We start from the raw sequence: 7,721 nt of genomic DNA, 5'->3' as shown, positions 1-7,721 counted from the left end.
AGATTAAGATTAAGATTACGATTAGGATTAAGACTGAGGCAAGATAAATACAAAAATTAATATTAAGACTAAGATTCAGATTAAGAATACGATTAAAACTAATATTCGCATTAAGATTAAGATTAGGATTAAAAATAAGATAAAAATTAATATTAAGACTAAGATTAAGAACGAGACTACGATAATGATTAAGATTATGAAAAAGTTTAGTGTTAATATTAAGGATAAGAAAATTAAAACTAAGATTGAAATTAAGTTTAAGATTAAGATTAATATTAAGATTAATATTAGGATTGGGACTTAGATTAAGATTAAGAATAAGATTAGAATTAATATTAAGCTTAAAATTAAAATTCGGATTGAGATAAATATTAAGACTAAAATTAAGATTAAGATTAAGATTAAGATTTAAATTAAGATTAAGATTGGGACTAAGTCTAAGATTAAGAATAAGATTAAAATTAATATTAAGATGAAAATCAAAATTAGGATTGAGATTAATATTAAGATTAAAATAAAGATTAAGATTAACATTAAAATTAAGATTAAGATTAAGATGAAGGCTAAGATAAAGATGAAGACTAACATTTATATTAAGACTAAGATTTATAGAAAGATTTAAACTAAGATTAGGAAATAGATAAATATTAAGATCAAGATTAAGAATAAGATTAATATTAAGTTTAAGATTAAGATTATTAATAAGATTAAGATTAAAACTAAGGTTAATTGTATAAGATTAATATGAATATTAAGATTAGGATTAGTATTGGGATAAAGGTTAAAATTAAGATTAAGATTAAGACTAGGATTAAAATTAACATTAATATTAAGATTAAGATTAGGGCTAAGGCAAAGGCATACAGAGACAAAGGCAAAACCGAAGGAGTAGCCAACGGCAAAGATAAAGACACAGAAAAAGACAATGATAAAGACAAAGAAAAAGCCGAAGCTGGAGACAAAGAAAAAACTGGCAAACTTCTACTTTTCAAAATATTGTACCTTGAAGTTTCGCGCAATCAGTTTATCCTTCGCTACATGTTGTGAGTTTTCATGTTAAATAAGTAATACTTATATAATTGGCAGGGGTATACTCGACAACAAAGGTTATCAAAGAAGCGAAAAACTGGCAGCTAAGTTCCCAAAAATAATACTCGCACTTACACATTTTATACTAAAATAAATAAAAAATAAATCTCGATACATTTGGATGTAAATAATGTTTTTTTTTGCACTGAAGATTAAAGTGTGCACAACAAAGCACAACATCATAAGAGACCAACTTCTCGTGGCGATTTGCCACTACCGAATTTAATCTTGGGTCAGATAGCGTCATTTTTTTTTGTACTGAACACGTTTGAAATCAATAGTAATTGCATTCGAAAACTCGAAAATAAATTTGTTTGCATAAACATTCACAAGTAAAAGTTGTAAGAATATATTCTCGAGTTTTGCGTTCAGCATCCTTGCGTTGGAAAAAAGAACTCTTAATTTAGAGCCCTTAACTTTCTGGATTTAAAGGAAGAGAAGCGCATGCGAATATTTTGCAAATACTTGTCTAATTTACTGGGAAAAAGTTTTAAATCTCTTGGGGAAACAATGACTTATTTCATATGTATGTATGTACATAAAGAAGTCTCGAATAAATATTTCCATAGGTATGTATGTATTTGTGAACACTTACTTACTTTTAATCTTGTTTTTAGTTGATTTCTTTTAAAAATAAGAACTTACTAAGCAGATAAAAAATTTGTGCGGCAATACAATGAACATCGTTTAATATTTTTTTCAGCTCGGTGCGCTTAAAGGCATGAGTGAGAGTCTGTTTTTTTCTTTTACACTGTGTTTTGTAACTTTGAAACTCGTGTTGTAAATTTCATGATTTTTGTATTTTAAATTTATGGCATGGGGCGAAAATTTTAAATTGATTCTCCTTCCTCCTTATCAATTCATTATTGCTGCTGTTTGTTGGTTGGACTTCTTGTTGTAGCTAAGATCGCTAGAGGTTAGATTGTTTGTGTGCAGAATTTTGGTTGGAAGTGCGGTTGCTAGTGTATGTTATACATATACATATGTATATAAGTATACATATGTATATACCCCGCTGACATGAAACATTGCAAATAAACGAAAAATAAGCTCCCATTCGCAGATATATTTATTTGAATTTTTTGTTCTACCATTTGCTTCAAAATCTCAAGAGAACACAAGAAAATTGAGCAACAGCTCCGCCTGTCGGCCTTCCAATGGGTAGGTGTGTATGTATGTGGAATACTTTTATATTTGTGTAATCGTATATTAGAAATTCTAATATACTCTCCACACGCGCTATGCTGTTACAGTTTATAGAAGTACTAAATAACAAACAAACAAGGCAAAAAGTATGTATTTGTGTTTGCGTGCTCGGATGGCTGTGTACGTACACATATTGATACCTGACGTGTGGTTTTTAGCAGTTCCGTAGCAGATATTAATTTTAAAATAAAAAGTAGCGTTTCTTGGCAATAGAGCTTCTATATTTCGAGAAAGAAAAAAATTATAATATAAAGCAAAGATATATGATTTAAAAGTGCTGTAGCCGCGAAAAACCCTGATATGTGCGCAACAAATAACAAAATAGACAACGAGAAATCCCAAAAAAAGTCACAGAAGATCCTAAGAACTTAGGAAATGTTCCGAAAATGCTAGAGAACGCTTCAAACAATAAAAAAAACATAACAGTCACGAATTGTATCACGTCTTTTATAGAAGAGCCCGACTTTTTTCTGCTCCATATTTCGATAGGCCAGTTTGGATAGGCCATCCGATCCAAATGGATACATCGAAAAGTCCAACTGGTTTGACGAAACTGTCGAAATATGGCAGCAGCTAACATAGGGGATCCCAGAGAGAGCGTATAAAATGGTACTCCCAGCGCTAATTGGGTCCTAAGCAATTGCTCAGGTGGCACTTCTACCAACCAACCAATAAAAAATTCTTAGTTGGAGAGACGAAAGAAATAAATAAGGAGTCGTAGTTCTTAATGCGATGAACTCAGGGTTTTTGGTGATTAGCGAGAAACGGGGTAGCCAATTCTTGTAGTATATGGGCTGACGAGATTTGATATATACGAATTTATTACTAAAATACTATGGATTTTGATATTTGGAGAAAAAACTAACCAACATTTTAATTCTGACTTCAGTTTAGGTAGACTCTTTATGATTTTGTGAAATTTCTTTGCCAATATTGTGAATATTTAGTTTAAGCTGAATTTAATGGCATACATATTTTGACTAATGTGATTAATTTTTAGTTCCTTCCCTACTGAACATTTTAGTATACATGTCTTAGTATTCACTTCCATTTTGGGCTTAGTATTCGCCTTCGTTTGTATTCGGCTCCGGCTCCGGCTTCGTCTTCTCTTTCGCATTCGTGCCCTCGTTTGTATATTCGCCTTCGCCTTCGTTTTCGTATTCGTATTGGGCTGCGTGTTTTGATCCGCATATTCCTATTCTTCAGCATCGTTATATTCGTTTACGTATTCGTATTCGTGTTTGATTCTGTCTTTATCTCCATCTTCATATCAATCTTCATCTTCATTCTCCATTTACGAATTTTTCCTCATCTCAGTCTTCGTTTTAATATTAGTAATCCTCTCCGACCTACTCTTATTTTCACCGTTAGTATTTTTGGGTATGTCTCTTTGCCACTGTTTAAGTCTTAGTCATAACTTTAAGGTACTGGTAGCGCTAAAGGTGCGAAAGGAGAGTGAAGAATTGAATGCACTTTCGTTGTATTGCCGTTAAAGAGTTTCACTTCAAAAATTTGAAAAATAATGGGAGAATTAAAGGGTTAAAGAGATATCACTTCCAATGCTATGGTGCAGGCTTTTAGATAAGTAAGCTTATCTACGCGATGTGCTGAAAAAGAGGAAGGCACGAAGCTGACGGTCAGTGTCGGGAATTCGAGATCTGAAATTTCAGAGATGGAGAATTAAACGTACAGATAGACTGACAGTATTATTTGAATCCACAACTTACAACATTTTCTAAATTTTCGTTTAATGACTTATGCATTAAAGCTGCCTGTGTCTCCCTTCTATTTCAATATCCTACAGCACTAATGCGCAGTGGTAATAAAAACCGTAGAAAATTCTCATTTAAATCAATGAAAGAAACTCAATATTCGCTTAAAAGTATTTTTCCAGCTAAACCACCCGTCTCATTTATTCGTTGATAATAAAATGTTTTCCAAATGTCAATAACTTGCAGCTGCTTGGCGACCAATAGTGCGTGAGGACACAAATAAATAGTACAATGTTATTTTATTACCAGTCCATATATATAACAAGAAGCTTGTATATGTGTATGTATATCCATCTGCTTGCTTCCTTGGTTGCGATGCTTTTTCCGCTTTCTTACTTATCCATTTCCATTTCCAGGAATTTTCATTTCTACACCTCTTCAAGGCGGCTCCATTGTAACCTAGTTTGTTGGCTTCAATTGCGATGCTGTAGCTTCCTGTTTCTTCTATAGCCCATATGCATGTATGTGCATTAGAGTGGTCCAAAAAATGTAAAGTCGGAATTTTAATGCTCTCACCCCATAGAATTGTTCTATATCGAAAAAAGTATACCCCCATTTTTGTTTTTTTGAAATCCAAAAATATTTAAACAATAATACAAAATGGTTTATTTAACAGTTTTTTAATACCAACGATTTTTTATTGATCCCCAATTGCATTTTCCCGAATTTTTTTGGGGTTTTTGGCGGAGAAATAAATTACAGTTACTATGAAAGAATGGTTAAATAAACAATTGGGTATCAATATTGGCAATCTCCTGCAGAGAAGCAGTTCTCCGATATAAAAAAATTAATTTTTAAGAGCTCCGTACAATTTCCACGAAAAGTTGAACCGTTTGAGCTACCTCTGATTATTTTTGTATTTAAAAATTAAAAAAAAGATAGGAGCATATTTTTTTCGGCATAGAACATTCCTAGGGGGTGAGAGCATAAGAATTCCGACTTTACTTTGCATGCATTTTTGGACCGCCCTAATGTGCATACATGCTTTACGATAGATAGATAGCTGCTACTTCCACGTCTACACGCATCATCTCTTAAGTTTCTGCTACTTTTTTTTTCTTTAATTCTATGTACGTAATTTTCGTAGCAGAACTTGAGGGCATTTTCTTTCAATCCACTACCAAACGTCCGTTACTATCTATGTATGCCATCCGGCCACTCAATAGTTTAGTGAAAAGTTTTCGCAACGAAATTGTAAAGCAACATATGCATGTACGCACATGCAAACATACACATAAACTAGTAAAACTATTACAAACACGCAACTTCTTAAAAACCTTATTTCTGCACTTTCTGTGTGAAGCCAATGAATTGATTGAAAGTGTGGAAAATATGTGGTCGCAGTTGAATGGTTTCACTTTGATAGTTGTTGTTTTTTTACTGCGCATATGTATTTGCTGTTGCTATTGCTGTTGTTGATTGCTGCTGCCGTTAGTGATAAGGGTCGTCAGCGGTGTTGCATAGATCAAATGATGTTGTGAACTATATTTGTTGATTGAAGTTGGAGAGCATGCTGAGTTTTCTGCTGACTAAATTTTTTAAGTGGATGTGTGAGTAACCAAGGGTTGGGATGGGGTGCGGCGGCGATGTGAGTTTATTTTACTTGCACTTTCTGTAATTTTTTACAAACATCGTAAAATTGACTTTGTAACCTTCGAGGTGGGTCATTTTTATTTTATTTCGGTGCTTGTTGCAATTATTTGTAACAGCGGGTTGCCGCGAAAATTGCAAACTTCTTTTAAAAAGACGCTACTCTTAACATTTTTAATATAGACCACTACCGTAAGAAGCTTAAGAATGGCTAGAAAACGTTTAACAGATAGGTTAGATAAACTTAGTGGCAGCTACCTTTATTTTGCAAATACAAAAGCGGTCAAGTAGCCTATATTTGAGATTTATGAAGAGCTCACATTATTAGAAACCTCCATCTATTCTACCACTAAAATTCACGTCATCCATGTGAAAAGGTTCCCTGGCCCTTATTGCCGCCTGCTGCATCTCACTCAAACGACTCAATTCGCTACGGTCAGAAGAGGTCCGAAACGCCTTCTTCGAGCTTGGGATAGGGTTTTTTTTTTGTCAAAGCGTAGGGTAGACCCCACTGTTTATAGGTTTTTGGAGTCGCTGAAAATGAATATGACCATAAATAATAATAAAATAATAAAATAATAAAAATAAATAAATTACTCCCTAGAACTCCCATACTACATCCTGAAGTGGTTAAATATTGAATTTTCATAAATACAAAATTTTATTTTTATGGATACGTGTATGTGTATTTTTATCTATTCGGGGAGCTTTAAGCAGAACATGACCGTAAAAACGATGCCCATCCCCTTGATTACCACCTAATGGGCTCAAGACTCAAAATTCCAACTATCCCTAGCTAGTTCCTAATCGATGTGCAAAGTCAGAACCGCTAACCACTGAGCTATGCACACCCCGTCTATACCATTTCTACGAAAAGTGTTTTTTTCCATATAAAATACATCGAAAATTTTGAGCGCTTGAGCGACCTCTGAATATCTTTTGATTAAAAAACAAAAAAATGGAGATATCCTTCTTTCGATATAGAACAATCCTAGGAGATGAGCGCAATTAAATTCCGACTTTACTTCTTTTGGACCACCCTTCGTAGCATTCACCAACTTACAGAAGCATGCAAAAGTGGTTAGCCTAGCGTTGAAAGAGTACAACAACAAAAAGTACTTCCTGAAAAGAGCAAAAGTGCCTAGCACCTCAAGCACAGCTTGTCTTCAGCCATTTTGACATCGACTCGCCCTTATTGGAAATTCCTTTATATAATATTAAAATTGCTAAACAGTGAATGTTATCTATGTATGTATGTGTGCACCACATTATTTCCGCTTTTCTGCCAATTTAGACACTTTTAGCCATGTTGTATTAGACAGCTGTCATCACTGCTATTTAGAACTCCCATTTAACGATATATATACTTTGCCGCATATCACCGCTAATTTCCTTAATATCAACAGCTGTGAGCATCTTAAGTAGTTGTTTAATGACAAAACAGCAAAACACATAAATTACGCGTATGCCAACACAGATATTTACACTTTGATTACACGTATACCAATAAGGAAATAACTACTGTTCATACCAACTACGTAAATAGACATACGGACATTAGGGTGGTCATAATGTTGTATGAACAATTTTTAAGTAGCGAATTCAAAAGTTTTAGCTAGAGAAAACATGAAAATAAAGATTGACTTTTGCACCAAGGAACATAACAAAAAATTGGCAGTACTTTTGAAATTTCCATATTTCGAGACAATAAAACGTTTTTGTATGCTCTCGAATTTCTCTTTACCCAAAAGTATACGAGTATAAAATTACCTTTACAACAAAATATAAAAGTCTGAAAGCGCTTAAGAAATCATTAGACGCGATAACATGACAACCTAATAGGGCGGGAAATAGTGAAAATATACGAAACTATGCTTAAAGATGCTATTTTTAATGTTCAATCATCGTTTCAAATGATTTGGCTCATAAGAGATTTTTGACGTAGAATACGTCTTACCTTAAGGTATGGGGGCTATGTTCAAATGTTGTAGTTGTAATTTTTAGAGCTTCACAAAAACGCTTATTGCACGAGAACTAATAAAGCGATTTCAAAGAAAAGTGTGG

The sequence above is a fragment of the Rhagoletis zephyria genome, unplaced genomic scaffold (assembly GCF_001687245.7).
Source record: "Rhagoletis zephyria isolate East Lansing unplaced genomic scaffold, Rhagoletis_zephyria_1.1 Rzeph_scaffold_00571, whole genome shotgun sequence".
NCBI lineage: Eukaryota > Metazoa > Arthropoda > Insecta > Diptera > Tephritidae > Rhagoletis > Rhagoletis zephyria.
This window is presented reverse-complemented; position numbering follows the sequence as displayed.